Below are 19,733 nucleotides of genomic sequence, written 5' to 3'. Positions count from 1 at the left end.
GCAGATCTTTCTCCCAGGTACCTAATTTGGAAAAAGATCACAATGCTTCTCAACTGCAGCAGCTTCCTCAGCTGTGCCTTGGAAATCATTCCAGCTCTAGTCCTGAGCAGAATCATCTCTGTTGGTCTGAGCAGAAAGCAGACTTTCTGGAGCAAGTTACAAGAAAAAGATTCCATAATGTGTTTTAGTTCAAACTCTGAGTAATGACTTCTCTCTACACAGTCCTTTGTCTCTCTCTCCCTGCTGAGCCTAAGAACTCTGGTCTCAGGGATGTTGAAAGGATTATTCAGGTGTTGATCAAAGATTTGATGCTCCTAGAACAAGTGTACAATCAGGAAGCAGGTAGGCTGGTTCCTGGCTCCCTGCCCCTCAGATCTCACTATCTAGTAATGTTGCTGCAGCTGGAGGTGACAGGCATGGGAGGGGAGAGGCTTGGCTGATGCTCTCACACCCCTGCCTGGCTGCCCACGAGTGCAACCAACCAGGGCAAGGCAGCTCCTCTTCCTGAGAAATGCACAGTAGGTCACGGTGAGGGATTAGGGACACGTAGTGAGCCAATATTGCAGTTTCTTCCTCAGTGGATTGTAACCAGTTTGCTTAAGGGAAGTGATTTGATAAAGGATATTTCAGAAATTGAAAGGTTATTTACCTTGCTGACATTGAGGCAGCCACAGGGAGTGTCTATTTTTAACTAGGGATACATTCCCTTCTGTGTTGGTAAATATTTTTGTTCTGTTTAAATCAGTGGGATGAGGCATTATTTAATAAACTGCTCAGCACTGGTATAGGTGGGAGAATTTGGGCTAATGCAAACAGGAAATGACTGGGGTGAATCATGGCATTTATTGGGCAGTAAATCACACTGGAGATTTCACACCCCCCTGTTCTTTTCCAACCCATATCTTGGAGACATGTAACTTCTTTATAATATACTGTCACATTCCTCCTGAAAACAGGAATATGCCTGGATTAATGGTAAAGAAAGGACTGAAATGCATCCCTGTAGCCATGAGAAGAGAAGCAGATTTCCAAAACTAGCAAAAAAAAACCCCCACACCTGGGAATGTGGCCGCCACAAGAAGCAGTCTCCAAGGCTTTGCATTTGTTTAACTGGGAATCTTGTGGTTCTCCAAATAAGCACCTGATATTAAGTGAATACTTTGTTACTCTAACTTCAAATAGCTCTTGTGAGCCTTGTTTTATGAACAAGTACTGCTGGACTGAGCTGTCCATTTACAGCTTCATCTCTGCCTTTTCAATAGCAATTTGAAATTTGGACCAGCCAATAACACTGCACCATCTCCTGTATCCATCCTGGCCAGGCAAGTTTCAGCAAGCCCAGCAATCAGAGATTGCAAATACAGCTTTCTAGGATCTGGTACCTACTGCTTCAGTTGGTGCTTTGTGATTCCCACAAGTATGGGCTGAACTATTTAGCTTGTTACCCAGCGAAACCTGGGTCTCTTTAGCTTGGAGAAAAGGAGACTGAGGGGTGACCTCTTTGGTGTTTATAGATGTGTGAAGGGTGAGTGTCATGATGATGGAACCAGGCTCTTCTCAGTGATGTCCAATGGCAGGACAAGGGGCAGCAGGAGCAACATGTAGTGCATGAGGTTCCATGTAAACATGAGGAGAAACTTCTGGACTCTGAGGGTACCAGACCCCTGGGCCAGGCTGCCCAAGGAGGTTGTGGAGTCTCCATCCCTGGAGACATTCCAAACATGAACGTGTTCCTGTGGGATCTGCTCTAGGGGATCCTGCTCTGGCAGGGGGGTTGGACTAGATGAACTCCAGAGGTCCCTTCCAACCCTGACCATTCTGGGATGCTGTGATTCTGTGATCTTCCAGTTTCAGGATTTCTGCCTTTTTAACCTACTGGGTGTTATCTAAGAAAGGGGAAAGAATGTCAAGCATTGAAGATGTAAGAAATGAGGATATAAGGATGAATGTTTGGGTAGATGAATGCTTGGGTCTTCAGTGACAGTCGTCTGGGGAAGGGGCTGAAGTCAGAACACAAGTTTGGTCGTGAAGAAAACTGTCTGAGCCTGTAGGAAAGGCTGGTTTGTGCTTCCTGTCTTCTGCTCACACTTCCCTGCAGGAAAAATGACATGTCAGATCTTCGTGTTGGCAAGGTTTTTTGTTGCTTTTTAGGTATCCTGATGTAATTACTGGCACACTGATTTAGGAATTCTGATTGCTGAGGAAGTATTTTCAGCAGAAATGGCTGTTACCAGCTGGGAGTTCCTAGTGGATCACTGTAATTACAGCAGTTCCTTTCCAATGCATTTGAGATGGGCAGCTCTGCAAAGCTCTCTCCATGGAACTTCCAGGTGACACTGCCAGTGGGCAGATGTTTTATACTTGAGGATGCAGGATGGATGCTCTCCAGCTGCCTTCAGCCCTTGTTGCTACATGTTTCTGCAGTGCACACACAACCACTTCAGCAGCATTTGCTGGGTTAAGGGTTTGTCTCTCCCTTTAGATGCTGTTGTTTTGCTCTAGCTCACCTGCCTGTGGAATCCTTTCTTGCAAAGGTTTCATAGAATCACAGACTAGTTTGGGCTGGAAGGGACCTTCAAGACTATCTAGATCCAACCCCCCTGCATGGGCAGGGACACCTCCCACCAGCCCAGGCTGCTCCAAGCCCCATCCAACCTGCCCTTCAACACTGCCAGGGATGGGGCAGCCACAGCTTCCCTGGGCAACCTGGGCCAGGGTCTCACCGCCCTCACACTCCAGAATTTCCTCCTCATGTCTCACCTCAATCTCCCTCTTCCAGTTTTCATCCCTTCCCCCTTGTCCTCTCCCTCCCTGCCCTTGTCCCAAGTCCCTCCCCAGCTTTCCTGGAGCCCCTTCAGGCACTGGAAGGTGCTCTAAGGTCTCCCTGGAGCCTTCTCTTCTCCAGGCTGAACCCCCCAGCTCTCCCAGCCTGGCTCCAGAGCAGAGCTGCTCCAGCCCTCTGCTCAACTCCAAGGTCTCCTCTGGACTCTCTCCAGGAGCTCCGTGTCCTTCTGATGTTGGGGTTTTCTTATTTGCAGGCCCTCAGTGGAAAGCTTTCATTATGCTGTTCTCTAGAGGTACATACCTCTAACAGCTGGGGTCACCTGGCAGTGAAATGGGGCTGTGACATTCCTGTTGAGTTTGTCTTCCATGTTCTTAGCAAACAGGAATCCTGAATTCCTTGTGCTGAGACAGGCCAGTGAGGAATTGCATCAGGGATGCCTGCTGAGAGTAGACATGATGCTTCAGAAAGAACCAAACTCCCACGGCAGGTCAGTGCTGAGCAAGTGAACCTGAGCCGCTCTTACTCATTCCAAGGCTGTGATCTCTGGTTCCCCCTTGTTGCAGCACAAAACTGTTGCAAGACAACATTCATTTCTCTTACCACAGCGATTCAGATCTCCTTGGAATGTCTGTTCTGGCAACTGATGTCCTGCTTTCCTGTGGCTTTGGAATCTTTAGGTTTCTTAGGTGAAAGATGATGTAATTTCTCTCAGTGATGAGGATTTTCTTCCATTTGTGCTCTGCTTTCCCTTTAGAGGACAAAAATACACCATAGGACATAGACAAGGTCAGGTTTTATGTGTTGTGCCTCCTAAATACATTCCACCTGTCCTTGGGGTTGCTACATGATGGCACCTCATCTCTGCTTGACCTCAGGTTGCTCATCTTCCCTGAGAAGGGAGGGAACCAGCAGGATTCCTGGTTAGTTGCTCAGATCTATCAGAGCCCCCAACATGAGAAGGACATGGACCTGTTGGACCTTGTCCAGAGGAGGGAAACATGGAGGATGAGAGGGCTGGAGCACCTCTCCTATGGAGACAAGTTGAGGGAGTTGGGGTTGTTCAGCCTGGAAAAATGACTCTGGAGGGACCTTATAGCAACCTTCCAGTACCTGAAAGGAGCCTTTAGGAAGGCTGGGGAAGAGCTGTTCACAGAGCATGTAATGATAGGACAGGGGGTAATGGTTTTAAGCTGGAAAAGGGGAGATTTAGGTTGGACTTGAAGAAAAAGCTCTTTAATAGGAGGCTGGTGGATCACTGGAACAGGTCACCTGGAGAGGTGTGGAGGCCCCATCCCTGGAGACATTCAAGGTCAGGCTTGATTGGGCTCTGGGCAATCTGATCTGGTTAGAGATGCTCATTATTGCACAGGGGTTGGACTGGATGACCTTTGGAGGTCTCTTCCAACCTGGGACATTCAGTGATAATCTCTGTCCTACTTGCTTAGTCCAGGCAGCTGTGCCTCCCCCCCTTCACACAGCCGTGTGCCTGGGGCTGAAGGCATCAGAGCTGGTGAAATCATTTGTCTGCAGAAGGGTCTTCACTGGAGAAGGTGACAACACATGGTGAAGGCAGGAGAGTGAGTGGGCTGCAGCTGCAATGAGGGAGTCACTGATGATGCTGTTGTTGCTTTTGCGTGATTGTTATGGTAAATTTCCAAGAGTTGTCTGCTACTGACTCATCTCTAATGATGCTCCATGGTTACTCCTAAATGTTTTCCTTGGATTCAGAGCTCAGGGCTGGCAGAGGTGGCACATACAGACTATTTTTACCTACCCAAACTAGCTTGTGTTCAACTGTGATGAAATTTCTCTCCTGCCAGACTGCTGCTTTGACTCAGTTCCACTTCTATAGAGTCATGGAATCATGGAATGGTGAAGGTTGGAAAGGACCTTAAAGATGATCAGGTTCCAACCTCCCTGCCATAAGCAGGGACACCTCCCACCAGACCAGGCTGCACAAGCCTCATCCAACCTGGCCTTGAACACATTCAGGGAGGGGGCATCAACAACCTCCCTGGGCAACCTGGGCCAGTGCCTTCCTACCCTCATGGGGAAGAGTTTCTTCCCAATGTCTCACCTAAATCTCTCCTCTCTCAGTTTAAAACCATCACCCCTTGTCCTCTCACTGCCCTCTCTGGTGAAAAGCCCCTCCCCAGCTTTCCTGGAGCCCCTTCAGGTGCTGCCCTGACTGCACCTCCTCAACCCAGGACAAGTAGAGCTGGCCCTCCTGTGGGACATTGCTGTCTGATGCCATCGCCTGCAGGGATCAGCTGCAGTTACTTGTTGACAGCAATCACTTCTCCTCTAAGCTGTGTCAGCAAGTTTTGAAGGGTCACAGGCTCTCAAGGGTGGAGAAGCTATTTTTATCTGCCTGTTTGCAAAGCAGGAGGGCATCTGGGGATGGGATTTGATTTCCCCTTAGTACAGCCCTGAGAAGTACCAGTCTCCACTCAAAACGGTGTCATTCTTCGCTTGCTTTTGGTTGTGTTTCGGCAAAAGGTGATGAAGGGAACTGGCCTATTGTAGAAAAAGCGGTTTCCTGGTGTTCCCGACCTGAGCTGTGCTGCTCACCTAGAGCTGGGGCACCAGATCCATCCTGTGGAGCAACAGTGACCTCCCATGGGCACAGAGGAGCTCTCAGGGGTGTGTCTCTTTCCTTGACGTGACAAATCCATTCTGGAATCGATCACCTGATCCCAAAATATATGCAAGATTTCTCAGCTTTCGTAACTATCCAGACCTGGTATTAACCTCGTTTATTCATCAGTTTTCTGGCATAGATTTTTACCTGCCTAAACCTGTCACAAATATCCAGCCAATCTGAAGGCAAAAGTTTAAATTTAGGAGCCTAATATGTTACAGAGATAGAAGAGAAAAATCCTGTTATATGGAGAATTGTGGCAGGTTTTCCTTTGGGTGCTTCTCACTTTAACCAGTTGTCCAGTAAGAAAGTTTTTTAAATCAGAGAGACCTTGCAAAGATGTTGCAAGAAACGATCTCCAGATGTTTCATCTCTTGAGGTTTAGTTCTTGGGGTTGTTTGTTTTTTTTTCCTGTGACAAAGCAAATCTTGAGGAGCTACAGAGCGTGGGTCTGTACTGAGAAGCCTGATTTGATAGAATCACAGAATGGTTTGGATTGAAAGGGACCTTTAAAAATCATCTAGTTCCAGCTCCCCTGAAATAAAACCCAAATATTTTTGCTTATGCAAAGGAATTGACCCGGGGACTGGGGGGGGACCTTTCACACCCCTTGGTACATTGAATGGCTCCAAATGAAATGTTAATCTATTGCAAACTGGCCCTACTCTGAAATGCAGAGATGGTTCATCTTGCAAACAAATACCCTTCAGATTGTGGAGCATCACCAGCTAATTGTAGCCAGAGGGTACCGGTGTGAAGGGGTTTCAAAGCAGAGCTGCTGTTCCTGGTTAGGTGCAGACTGAGGCTGCCTCAACTGGGCTGTGAATTTCTGGAGAGGTCTCTTGGTTGGAAGAGATGTGAGCAGAAGGCAGAGGAAAAATCCAGGTACCTAGGGCTGGCTTTTAAAGGAACATTTCAAAGGCTTTTTTAAAAAAATAAAAGTAATATTGACGTTTAAGAAATTACTTTTAAAAATAATAATAATAAAAAAAGCAGCTCCAAATTCAAGGAAGCTGTTAGACCTGACCCAGGGAGCTCTCTTCAGTCACCTCAGCATTTCTGGTGCAAGCAGGGAACCAAAACACTAAGTTGCTCTCATTAAATCCCTTTTCACTTTCACTCACTCACTGAGAATCTACTCGCGTTTAATTTTTCGTAGCCCTTTTAATTTGCAACAATTAAACCAAAGCCAGCCAAGAAAACGCAGAGTGAGCAAGATGAAGTTTTGTTGCTGGCATCCCAAGTTCTGTCACTAGATGGTGCCGGGAAACCCCCGCTGGGAACCAGGACCCATCCCGCAAAGAGGGATCAGCAGGGGCAGCATGAAGGAGAGTGTTGGAAGGATGTGGAAACCTCATGAAACAAATCTGCTGTAAGAGGATTTCCCTCTGTTCCCCAGTGTTGTTTTCACATGTACATAGAATAGAATCACAGAATGGTTGGGTTGAAAGGGACACTAAAGATGATCCAGATCCAGCCCCCTGCATGGGCAGGGACACCTCCCAGCAGCCCAGGTTGCTCCAAGCCCCATCCAACCTGCCCTTCAACACTGCCAGGGATGGGGCAGCCACAGCTTCCCTGGGCAACCTGGGCCAGGCTCTCACCACCCTCACACTCCAGAATTCCCTCCTCATGTCTCACATCAATCTCCCTCCTCCAGTTTTCATCCCTTCCCCCTTGTCCTCTCCCTCCCTGCCCTTGTCCCAAGCCCCTCCCCAGCTTTCCTGGAGCCCCTTCAGGCCCTGGAAGGTGCTCTAAGGTCTCCCTGGAGCCTTCTCTTCTCCAGGCTCGGTGAGGAATGTGGCAGAAATGCCATTTTTATTGCTTCTCCCCCCCCTGCAAAATTGGTGACCCACATTTGTGAAGTATTTGTGTTGGTTTCAGGGTGGAAGGGACAGTGTACTTTCCAAAATGCAGCTGGACTTTCCCAAGAACAGTCTGGATGGAAGTTCAGGTGAAATTATTAATGTCAAAGGATTCACAGAAGGTGCCATTTAAATGTATCGTAGAAAAGAAGGGACTACATGGTATGGATTGTCATGTGAGCTGTAGCTTGATTTGGTGTGCCTGGAAATCATCTTCTTTTAGACAAGCCAGATGTCCCACAGCCCCTTGGACACTGCAAGTTTTCTGTGAGTTCTGTGTCCCACCTGCCAGCTTCCTCCTGGTGTCTTGGGCACCTCAGGGCCTCTCAGCAAGCAGAAAGTGCACATATTAAGGCAGCTGGCCCTCTCTCTGAAGGTCTTTTTAATGTCTTGCTACAAATACCACAGCTACTCCTCCTTTTTTCCTGCCATCTCCATGTTTCTGAATGATAAGATTGACCTCATCTCCTTCCTGGTGTTCCCTTTTGGTCTCCCTGCAGCTTAGAAGGGTTGTTACTGGGTGTGAATTTACTGTAGACCTGTCCATCCACACAGTCCAGAACAACAAAGGTTTTTTGCTGGCTCTGCAGAGGTTAGACTCCATTTAAGGATGCAGAGTTAGGGTTAATATTCTGTGTCAGTGAGCTGGAGCTGCAAACACACGTTCTTTTTGAGCCTGGGTACTTGAGCAGTCTTCTCTATTTACAGCCTTTTTTTTTGTTGTTGTTGTTGGTTTTTCTTTTAAAGGATCATTTATCTGCTTAGTTATTGAAATACAATTACCTGGCTGGCAGCCAGCCAAAATACTTGGTTTCTCCAACCCTTTCCCAATATTGTTTCTCTCACCTTTTCAGCCCTATCCCTGGCAAACCCCAGCACATGGGATCTGCTCCTCTTGTCTTGGGAGACTCTTGCTGCTCCAAGAGTTTTGCTTCCTTACACTGAGCAGTGAGTTATTCCCCAGGAGCAAAGGTGGGGAAGTTGAGCCCCAAACCCCTACATTTTCAGGTTATTTTCATATATTTATTTGATTTGCAAGTCCTTTCTCTTCATTCTTCTCCTATCTTGACCTAGATAGCTATAAAAAACTTAATAATATGGGTTTTTTTCCTGCTCAATCTCAGCCTTGCTGGTGATCCAGTGGAGGGTGTCACTTAAGGATATGAGGCTGCTCTCTGCCATGTTTTCTCTTGGAGTTGTCTTTGGGCTGCCTTTTCTGGCAGGGATTCAGCAAAGCACTTAAGTCAGGAAGTGAAGTGCTGGCCTGACATTAACCAGAAACCTGTGCTCCTGGAATGGGGGCCCTGGCACCTTTTTGTTTATGGTGGCTAAATATTCCCTGAAGTTCTTTGGAGCACCAGTTTTGACAGGCAGGTCTACAAAGGTATTGAGTTTGCTCTTCAAAGACATGATGTCTGAATATCTGAGTGTGTCTGGCTGGGCTGGACAGGGCCTCAGTTCTGGGAAGCACAGAGAAGGTTTGGTGATGCTCCACTGGGTTGCTTGCTGGGCAGCAAGGCACCAAGATGCAAATAGTCTGGGTAGCTGGGAGACTTTCATGCACAGAATGCTCTGTACCAGTCACAGCTCTTCCAGTAGCTACACGAATTTCATGTGTGAGAGGGGGCACTTAATCCCACAGGTGGTTCCTGATCTCCAGTACTCTGCTCTGCCTGGTATGTTCTTGGACTCCAAATCCAAAGCACTGGCCCAGGTTGCCCAGGGAAGCTGTGGCTGCCCCATCCCTGGCAGTGTTGAAGGGCAGGTTGGATGGGGCTTGGAGCAGCCTGGGCTGGTGGGAGGTGTCCCTGCCCATGCAGGGGTTGGATCTAGATGATCTTTCAGGTCCCTTCCATCTCAAACCATTCCATGGCTGTCATCTTCTGGGTCTCTGATTGTCTGTGGGATGTCAGAAGATTTGTTTTCAAATCCATCTGTATGTAAAGAGCAAGGGATGTGTCATGTCCTGCAGAGGTTCCCTGTAGGGAACAGGCTTCAAGGTCCCTGTGTTAGAGCAGAGCTGCTCACAACAGACTGAAGCAAAACCACTTCTGCAGGCACACAGCTATTTTCCAGTCTATTTTAGACCCTCAACCTTTGCCTTGGCACGGGATTCCAACAACTTCTGTCACTGAAGATATTTGCCAGAAACTTGATGCTTCCACAACCAAACCCTCAGAGAACCCCTCATCTCAAAAATGTATGTTCCACATAAGCAATGTTCTGTAATATCTGCAGAGGGGCTGGAGAGGGAGGCAGCCTGATAGTCATTCAGTAATCCAGAGCAACTGAATGACACATGAATTCAGAGGGACCAAATGGCAAATGTTCCCTATTAACTGCACTTTAGCTACAGAAAAAAAAAATTGCTTATTTAGGGTTAATAATTAAAGTCATACCTAAGTGGGGATAAGAAAATAAAGGCCCTAGATCCATTCTTCCCTTCTGAACAAATACATTGAAAGTCCCAGACAACAATGGTTTGTAATCTGGGGTCAAGTTTCAGAGCCTTTTTCCCATACACTGAGGTTGTATTTGGCTCCCCACGGGCCTGCATCCAAACCCTTTCAGCACCAGGGAAGTGACTCTCACCAAGGGCAGTTAGAGCAGCCCTGCCGTGGCTGCAGGAGGGGAAGGTGATTCCACACAGGCCTCAAACTGCTCCTGCCTTTCTGTATGGTTGGCCTGGCTCTGCCAGTTCCCTTAGCGTGGGAATTCCCTTATCCCAGTCTGTGAATAAACCTGCATCCTTTGCAACTGATGGCTCCCAGGAATCTGAGAGGACAAAGGAGAATGTTGCAACTCCTGAGTGGTTGGGTTTTACAGAAATATATTTATTGGTGATAGGAGAGATTTACTTAGGATTGTTCTTGCTCTAGTTCATATCATCTACTTGAGCCATGCATAAATAATGATTGCCATGTCAGCTTTTGTGGTTCAGACTCTCTGGCCAAACCAGTCTAACCTGGCAATGGTTTGGGTTGGTTTCTTGCTACGTGGATTTTTTTCTCTTGAGCAGGAGGTTTCCAACCAAGTGCCAACAACATCTTTCCCCTTGTCGTGAGTTAATATTTCATTGCTATAAATCATTTCATGTCTTGTGGAGTTCAGCCTAATTTCTCCGTGAGTACAAACCTGCATCTAATCCTTCTTTGTTGTTTGTATTGCTGGGTAAATTCCAGTACCACTTCCTTATTCTACAGCTTCTGTCCCTACAATTTCTGCTCCTGAAAGGTTTCATTATTTCATCTCAGAGTTCCTGTCTCTGTCAGCAAGTCACCTAAGGATCACATGGCAAAAATGGGAACACCAAACAACTCCCCAGGGTGATGCCAAGGGGGTTTGAAGACCATACTAGTCCTCCCTTGGAGACCAGTGACTACCTGTTGGAAATGCCCACAAGGAAAAGTTTTATTCTCACCAAGAAGGTTAATGTCTCTCTCTTCAGACCACAGTCTGAGTTGCTTTCATTTAGGCTGTGCTGACTGAGCCCCAACCCAAACCATTCTGTGATTGCATGTGTGTGGCACGAGTGTTCCTACAAGAAACTGCATCATGTTCCAAAAAATATACACTTATCAAGTAACAGAGGTGAAAGATGGTGCCACTTTCTAGGATATGTAGCTGAGTGAGGGTATGTTTGTGTAGGGAAATGAGAACATGCAAAAATACAGGTGCTGCTTGGAATTTGCTCCTCTTTATCCAGGGTTAAGAGGCTAATGGAAGCCCAACTCACAGGCAAAAAAGCAGGAAAAAAAAAAAAGAAAAGAAAAAAAAAGAGAATAATTAAATATTTACCTAGTGAAAGAAATGCCAATTGACAGATTAAATATGCGGGTTCTTTGTTATCATTCCAATAATTCCATAAAAAAAAGTCAGAGCTGAAAGAGGAGCAAATACCTGGTACAAACCTTACACCTGTGCAAAGCAAGAAGAGACTTGCCACACTATTCTCCAGAGAGCAGTGACCCCCTAGGAATGCTGTGGTTGTTTCTCAGTCCTTCTGCAGCCTTTTTTCCAGCTCAGGTCCACTTTTTTTTATCCTCCTGCCCCCTGTGTGTGCTAAAGGCATTTGTGAGGAGACCCAAGCTGCCTCATCTGCCAGGGTGATCTCTGCAGTGGAACAATCCAAGCCAAACTGGTTAAGTTGACTTGGAGGAGCCCAAGCAGGTTGATGCACCTGGTCATGTGGTCGCTGGTCCATGTGTGGAGTGAACAGACATTTCTGATGCTTTTGGTTGTAATTTTGGCCTGATCCAGGAGCTACAGGTCCAGCTCTATATAGGATATTTGCCTAAGAACCATCAAAGTTCATGTTTTTTCCAGTATTCGACACGTTTGAGCTTTAGTGAGTGATGGATGCTCTAAATTTTCTGCTGAATTAAACTTTCTGAAGGTCAACCTGCAGCTTCAGCCCTTCTCAGCTCTGTGGCTGTTGCTTTGGGCTCTGGGTAACTCCTAAGTCTTGTTCTCTAGCCGTGAAAAGGGACAGAACCTGGTATTGGGTGAAAAGAGGCCAGACATGGCCCCAGACATTTTTGGGTTGGTTTGTTTTTCCTGTTGTGATTTCCTCTGCATCCCCTCTTTGTGATCTACTGTGTAGTCACACTTGGAACTCTACACCTCACACCCCTTCCCCCTGTGGGATCTGCTCTAGGGGATCCTGCTCTGGCAGGAGGGTTGGATTAGAGGATCTCCAGAGGTCCCTTCCAACCCCAACCCCTCTGTGTGTAACAGTCCCAATCAGATCGTGGTGCCTTGGTGCTGTGAGCTGAGCTGTGTCACCTGCCTGCCTGGCAGCTCGTCCTGACCCTGCAAGTGAAATGCATTCATGTAAATAGTCTTCAGAGAGAAAGGGCTGGATAGACATGGTTTAATTTACATTCCCACCTAGCAAAGAGCAGGGACATTAATGAGTCAGCAAATGTCAGGGAGTGAATTGCTGCTCCATTTGTAAGTGTCCAAAGCTACCTTGATTTTAAGACCTAAGAGCAGTGTTCCCATGGGCTTCAGGGTGCTCTGTGCAGGGCCAGGAGGCACCTCTCTGATGGCTCTGCAAGGCTCAGGGGCTTCCTTTCCAAGCAGCTCACGTTGTCTGTAAAACCATCCTAAATGTTCAGAAAACACCTGGTTTTATTGCTGTTCTTAGGAAGCTTGAAAGTTACCCCATGCAGTGGGAATAAATGCTTTAGTCCTGGACTCGGTCACTTGTTTAAGCACCATCCTGGGAAATGTCCAAGGGCAGGTTGGATGGGGCTCTGAGCAACCTGGGCTGGTGGGAGGTGTCCCTGCCCATGCAGGGGGTTGGATCTGGATGATCTTTAAGATCCCTTCCAAACCCTTCCATGGTTCTATGATTCTTAGGTGTACCTTACCACAAATACTTACAGAATCTTTTCAAAGGACCAAAAAGGGATTCTTCCTTTCTTTTGCTGCCCCCCTGAAGCACACGTGGCTTGTTTGTCATGTATTATTTTAGGGTTTTTTTTGGTAGAAATCTGTCAGAATGATGGGCCAACAACCTGCAGGTGCACTAGTAGCCCAGTCAGCTACAACAGACAGAGCCACATGCTGGATAAAATGTACAGGCTGTATGGAATCCTGACATCCCTTGGCACTGGGAGCTCTTCAGTCAGAATAAGACAGCATTAGCTGGACATTAGATGCCTCAACATGAAAGGGAAAGCTTTGGTGCTCAGAAGATTAGACTCAAATCTGCTGAGAAGTCCTTTTTGAATCCATAGTACTTTTGTTTTTCCTTAATATTGTGCATGCAAATGAGTGGCTCCTCCTGTAGTTGAGTTCCACTGGAAATGAGGTGTCAAACGTGTTTTTTTCTGATTATTCTCAGTTTTGGCAGCCTGGCTCTCACTGCTGAGGTGGTGAGGACATGGGAGAAAGCTGCTGAGATCTCTTTTGCTGGGCTCTTTCATAGCTGGTGGTGAGATGCTTGTTACAGCTGAGGTTATTAGATGTAGTTACAAGTAAGTCGACAATTCCATTTAATTTTCTTTAGTGTGTGTGTGTGTAAATGTCTGGTTGTGGAACTAAGCACTTTGGTATTTCATGGGGCACTAGTGGCAAGCAAGGAGGGTACAGAGGCCAGAATGCAAAGTCTCAGTCTGGGCTCAGCCTAAAACCCCTGTAGGATGGGAAGGATTTGCATGTCCTTTCTCCATCCTTTTTTTCGTTTAGGCTGTAAATTCTTTGGCACAGAAACTCAGTTGCTCCACGAGCAGCCAAACAAGCCTGGTGTCTTCTGAGGGGTTTAGGTATCACTGAGATACAAATCAGTAGCAACAAACTGTTTGAGAGGGGCAGATTAGCCAATCTTTGGATTTGGCTCTGAGGGATGCTCTGTGAAGTGTCCTGCCCCAGCCCTGGTAAAGCCCTTCAGCCATGGGAACCACCCAAGTTATGGTCAGTGATGAGCATCCAGTTCACTGTGGGACTGAGTTTTAGAGTGATGTGGAAACAAGGCTCTTGCTCCCTGGTCCCTGTGGAGCTGCTGGGTGGAAAATTTCTTTCTCCCTTGAACAAAAAGACACCCTGAGTCCTGGGTGTAAGGAGAATGACTGCTTGTAGGTGAGGAGGATTTCAGCTTGCATGGCTTGTGCCCTCTCTCTTGGGGGTGCAGATGGAGGGCAGATGAATTCTAGGGCCTGGAGAGGCAGGTGTTTTTCTGCTACAGCTGAAGCTAAGAGTGTTGGTGTCAGGGAGGCACTGCAGTAACTCTACACCTCTCAGGGAGCTTCAGCCAGTCCCTCATGGCACTCTGTGGCTTTCTGTACATACAGCTTTCCCTCAGGACAAATTGTTTTTGTTGCAGCAAGCTGAATGGCAGCTGATCTAATCAGTGGTCCTGGAGCAGTAATTCTGCAGGGCTGTAACTGGCCTTGGCTTCGGTGTTTGTTCTTCCCAGGCAGAGCAGGGTTGAACAAAGATGTGGATGATGCTGCATGGATTGCTCAATAGGACAACTGCTGCCCACGTCTTACAGACAGAAAACTGAGTGTGTGTGATACCATCAAACTGCTTCATTCCAAAACCTGCTGCTCCTTAAGATGTCAGATCTCTAACCTTCAGGTTCACCATCCTAAGGTTTTGAATCTTTGCATTCCTGGGGGTGCTGCTAGAGACACAGCTGTGCTTTAGGGAGATGGGGGAGCTGTTCCCTGGGTCAGAGGAACCCACTAGAGGAGGAATGACACCTGTGTGCTGTTTGAAAAGCTGCTGAAAATGTTTCTGTTTGTGCTCAGGAAGGGCTGGACTTACTCTAATCCCCCCTGCTAAGAGAACTTGTGCTTGGTGTGAGGCCAAGCAAGTAACAATAGCTCTGGCTGGCACAGGATCCAGCAGGGCTTGTTTCTGACTTCTTGTGAAGACCCACCTAGCTGTGATCTGGAGGAATGAGTTTGTCAGCTGTCGGATTCATAGCTGTGCTATCAACACCATGTGAACTTGAAGCAGTCCCCGTGGTTGAATTTCATCTGTCTTAAAGCCAGTGTCTGTGAGTCAGACCTGGAAATCTCGGCTCCATCTTCCGTTTACAGCCAGGGAAGAAAGAGGCACGTGGGGGGATCTGCTTTAGCTCAGATGGGTTGCATGAACTGCCTGCTGGAAGCTGGGTTTCCATGGACTAGAGATGGGATGTGTCAGCACTTTATGGTGTTTCTCTTCCCAGTCAGTGTCATGGGTGTGTTAAGACTTCTCACCTCCAGTCTTTTTCCTGTTTGTGATCAGCTGAAGACAGTCACGTTGTCTTGATGTCCTGTGCCCAGGGCAGTGTGGTTTGAGACATCTGGTCTCTGCTACAAGAGAAAAAATAACATGTTATCAGCACTTCCTGCTGGCTTATACCTTCCACTTGATCTGAGCCTTTCTTTGCTGTTTAGAAGCAGAAGCTCCTGAGATACAAGTTGGAGTTTGTCTGTGTTCACTAGGACAGTTTTATCCTGGGGCCTCCACATCAACTGTCTGGGTGCTGGGCACCATGATCTGAGCCACAGTATGCAAAGAGAGGGGTCTTAATAGGAAAAAATTCTAAAGCAAAGTGTTCTGCATCTGTGAATTGCTGTGGAACCAGGGGCAGGGTAGGTTTTCATGGGTGAAGAAGGGTCAGAAACTTGCTGGTGTTACTGATGAAACAGAAATGACCGTTGAAAAGAGCAACTTCCTTGAGAACTTGTTACTCACTCTACCTAGAAAGGAAGGATCTGGCACAGATCATTCCAGGGACTGTGCTAAGTGTTTGTGTCCTTGTGCCTGACTTGTGGGACAGTTTGACTCTCACAGAGTTGCCAGTTTTCTCCTGAGAGGTTGAGCAAACCTTACTCTTCCTGCAGGACAAGTGGTCCTTTCTCAGCAGGAGTCAACAACAGCAGCAAGCTGCTCTCTGTTGGGCTGCTTATGCCTCAAGCCAAAGCAGTCAGAAAAAGTGTAATGGTCCCTCAAAGACGTGTGGCAGTCAGAAAAATGCAGCAGTCCCCATAAAACATGTTGTGTCCTGCCCTACTGCACTCCTGGTGCAAGCTCCCTGGCTGCTGCATTTCTAGTTGCAATGGAAGAGGAGCCAGCAAGAAACTCCAGGCAGTGGGTTTTGTGCCTCCTGCAGGAGACAGGCCCAGAGAGAGACTGGATTTATCTTTGCCAGCCTTGTAGACAATCAGGGGACATAGGTGGGGGGTTAACATGAAGTTAACAGGACCAGTGCTTGCCTTTCCTCTGTCTGCACAGTTTGTTGTTGGCCTCTTCTCCTCCCCATCCCACCCATGTATTATTTTGTGCTGCCAGCAGCTGGGTTTGCTTTGGGTTTTAGTACCTGGAGATACTCAGGATACTTTGCTTGCTTTGCTGCAGTGGTTTGTGCTTTCATAATTCAAGAAGCTGAAGTCCCCAGTGGAGACCATAGAGATATGGAATGGTTTGGGTTCAAGAAACCTTACAAATCATCTAGATCCAACCCCTCTGCCTGGGCAGGGACACCTCCCACCAGCCCAGGTTGCTCCAAGCCCCATCCAACCTGCCCTTCAACACTGCCAGGGATGGGGCAGCCACAGCTTCCCTGGGCAACCTGGGCCAGACCTTTTAGCCTCTTGTCCCACAGAACATTCACAAATCAGCAAAAGTGTCTCCCCTTATTGGTGGCTGATGCTTGAGAGAAAATTCCAAGAAGGAGGAAGGTGACAACAGATGGTACAGTGGAGCTGTTGTTGGGGAGAATAATGTAACTTCAGTTAGTAAATTAACTTCCTCCTGAACGGGCAGATTTCCTGGGGTCCAGCCAAGCTGAGCTCTCTTTTCCCAAAGCTTCTTTTTCTGCAAAGTTTTTCTTTTAAATCTTTCTCCCAGAGGAGTCAGGGCAGGATAGAAACCAGAAATTCCTGTTGGAGAACAGCACGAGCAGCTGTAGGGACATCAGGAGCAGTTTTCAAGCTCATGAGGAGCTGCAGGACATAATTTGTTGTCAACAGGGTTAAAAAGTGCAGGATCACAACAAAACGTGCCTGTGATGACAGAGGGCTCTGTGGCAAGGGACCATAGATGCTACAGGAGCAGTTTAGGCCAGTAAGCCAGTTTAAAAAGCATATTTTATTGCATTGCATTGTTGTTGAGTAAATAATTTCAGGGGTACTGGTCTCTTGAAAGGAGCTGATTGTCACAAGAAGCAGAATGGCTGCCCAAGTGCTGAGGCTTTTCTGAGGGACGTTTCACGAGATTATAGAAATTTGGGGGAAAAATTATAGATTTGAGCTTTTTTTAAAGAAACCTCTTCCGTTGAGGGTGGGAACAGAACTCAGGGGCCCTTCCTACCTGAATTCTGGATGTGATACTCTGTGAATTTGGGGTTCTGGGAGGATTTACTGTTGTGCTTTGAGTCTGTCTGCCTCGGTTAAAAGGCTGAAGTTCCACTTGTTATGGCTGGTAAGAAGATACATTTCGTTTTGACTACATTGAGGTGCTGACAAGGCCTGGAAGGGAAACTGGAAAGAATGTTTTTCCTTCTATGTAAATATTAAGCATCTCAGTTCCTTTTATTTGTGTGTTTGTTCGTGTGTTTCAAGTGGTTCATTCATAGGCTACAAAATTTCATTTGTAAGCGACAAAGCTGTTTATCTGTTACAACATGACATTTATAGGTTACAAAGTTATAGGTTACAGATTTATTTATAGGCTACAAAGTTGTTTATAGGTTACAAAGTTATGAATAGGTCACAAAGTTTCATTGTTATCTTACTAAGATATTTATATGTTGCAAAGTTACACATTCCTATGTTAGAAAGTTTCATTCATCTTGTTACAGAGAGAGCAGAATAATTGAGTCATCATATTTCCACAATATTGATGTTTTAGCTGGGAAAGTCCAAGTTTTGCCTCCCTGCAGCAGCTTAGAATTGGAACAGAGTTAATCTGATTTGTTTTGTTTTGCTGTGATGGTATCAGAGAGAACAGAAAAGTTTATGCAAATGCTGGGGAGCCACAAGCCCCACCAGCACAATGCAGATATCTGTGCCCTGCACCCTTCTGCCTTCCAAAGGCTGCTTTTGGCTGCTGAGAAATTAATTCTTGGTCAAAATGACACAAAGTTCCTTTTCCTCTCTGTCCAGATCCAATGAATTTCCCCCTTTTTCCCCGGCACAGGATTGACTGCAATAATTGCATGAAAGGTACTGGCTGGAGAGCCAAGAAGAGAGGCAGAGAAAAGAGGTGATCTGCAGCCAAGTGTTTCCCATAGTTTTCAGCACTGGCACCTTTTTCCTGAAAGCTCTGAATCAATTCCCCTGGCCACAGCATTTGGCAAACTTGAACCCTGACAGATCCAGGCTTTGTGCCCTCACTCCCTGCAATTGTAAAGGAATAAATTATTTTAGCCCTGCTTAATGTGTAATCCAAGCCATGGGGAGCTTAGGCCAATATGAAAATTCTGCCTTTCTGTAAACATAAAAGCAACTTAAAATCCTTTCTTTGGAAATCACCTGGCCCTGTCTAATCTAAAGAAAAAACAAACCCCACAACAGACTCTTCGTGTTTGGGTTTAGGTCTCCCAAAGGGTTACAACTGCAGCTACAACTGGTACTGGTGCAAAACTGGACAGATCACACCTTAATTCAAAGAGGATTCATGAGAGAGAATCCATGTGCCAGTTGATTTCTAGTGTTTTCATTGTATGTTGGAACTTTTCAGTGACCAAGGTGTGTGAAGCTGCCACGAAAAGCCTGAATTTGAGTGCACACAGAAGTTATTTCCACTTTTGACCATACACATTGTCCTTCCTCCTCATGTCCTTGCCATGCTGATACCCCTGATATCTGACACTCTGCAGAGCATGGGAGAAAGAAGGAGGGAAATCCTGCAACTGGTGTTTATCTGCTCTAAGTGACGTTTTCTAGAGGGGAAGATATTGAAGTGATTTAAATTTGGTTTCATAGAATGGTTTGGGTTGGGAGAGACCTTCAAGATCACCTAGATCCAACCCCCTGCATGGGCAGGGACACCTCCCACCAGCCCAGGCTGCTCCAAGCCCCATCCAACCTGCCCTTCAACACTGCCAGGGATGGGGCAGCCACAGCTTCCCTGGGCAGCCTGGGCCAGGGTCTCCCCACCCTCACAGCAAAGAATTCCCTCCTCATGTCTCACCTGTTTGTTACAGTTTCATTTTATTACCTATTCATCATTTCAGAGATTGATTTTGTGAGGTGAAGCCTCCAAATTCTTTCCAGAGAACACTCTGGATTGCTGTTGGCTGGAAGAAGAGCTGCTCCTCTGAGCCCAGCTTGAGTGTATCTCCAGCCATTAGTCATAAAGACTCTTTCTGTGGCCCTTTGCCAAGTGAGGACTCACAGCAACGTGTTGCTGAATCCCTGGGGCCAAAGGGATGTCTAAGACGTGTAAGGTGGCTTTCGTAGGGGAAATGCAGCTCCCACAATCTTTCTTACAACCAGGTTTTCCCAGAGTAACTCGGGCTAGTATTTTCAAAACTAGTTATACAGGGATCACACTCAGAAACAGACATTTCTGCCTGTATTTGCCTCCTTATTTTGATAATATGTTATTCGCAACAACAACAACAACAATACAACTTGGAGTGCAGAGGAATATGTAGCTGTGACAGTCAGAACACTTGAGGTTTCTGTGGCTGATACTGGGAGTGAAATAACTGAAGTTCATCAGATTCTGTCAGACGTCAGTGGGAGCTCCTAAAAATGCATTGGAAGTTCCTCTGCAGAAGCAAAGCTGTAAATATAGAAAAAAACCCAGTAAATACAGTAAAAAAACAGTCATACAGCAACTGGTTTGGGGACTGGCATTACAGAAGAGAGTAGGAGTCAAATGAATTCTGGTAGTTAATCCTCATGTGATGAGTCAGGATCCCTGAGGCCTGGGTTTCTGGCACAGGAACCTTTCCAAATTAGTCTTTCCCTGGCTCCAAGTCTCTTAAGAG

The sequence above is a fragment of the Apus apus genome, chromosome 22, assembly GCF_020740795.1.
Source record: "Apus apus isolate bApuApu2 chromosome 22, bApuApu2.pri.cur, whole genome shotgun sequence".
Taxonomy (NCBI): domain Eukaryota; kingdom Metazoa; phylum Chordata; class Aves; order Apodiformes; family Apodidae; genus Apus; species Apus apus.
The sequence above is the reverse complement of the archived record's forward strand: the minus strand, read 5'-3'. Positions refer to the sequence as shown.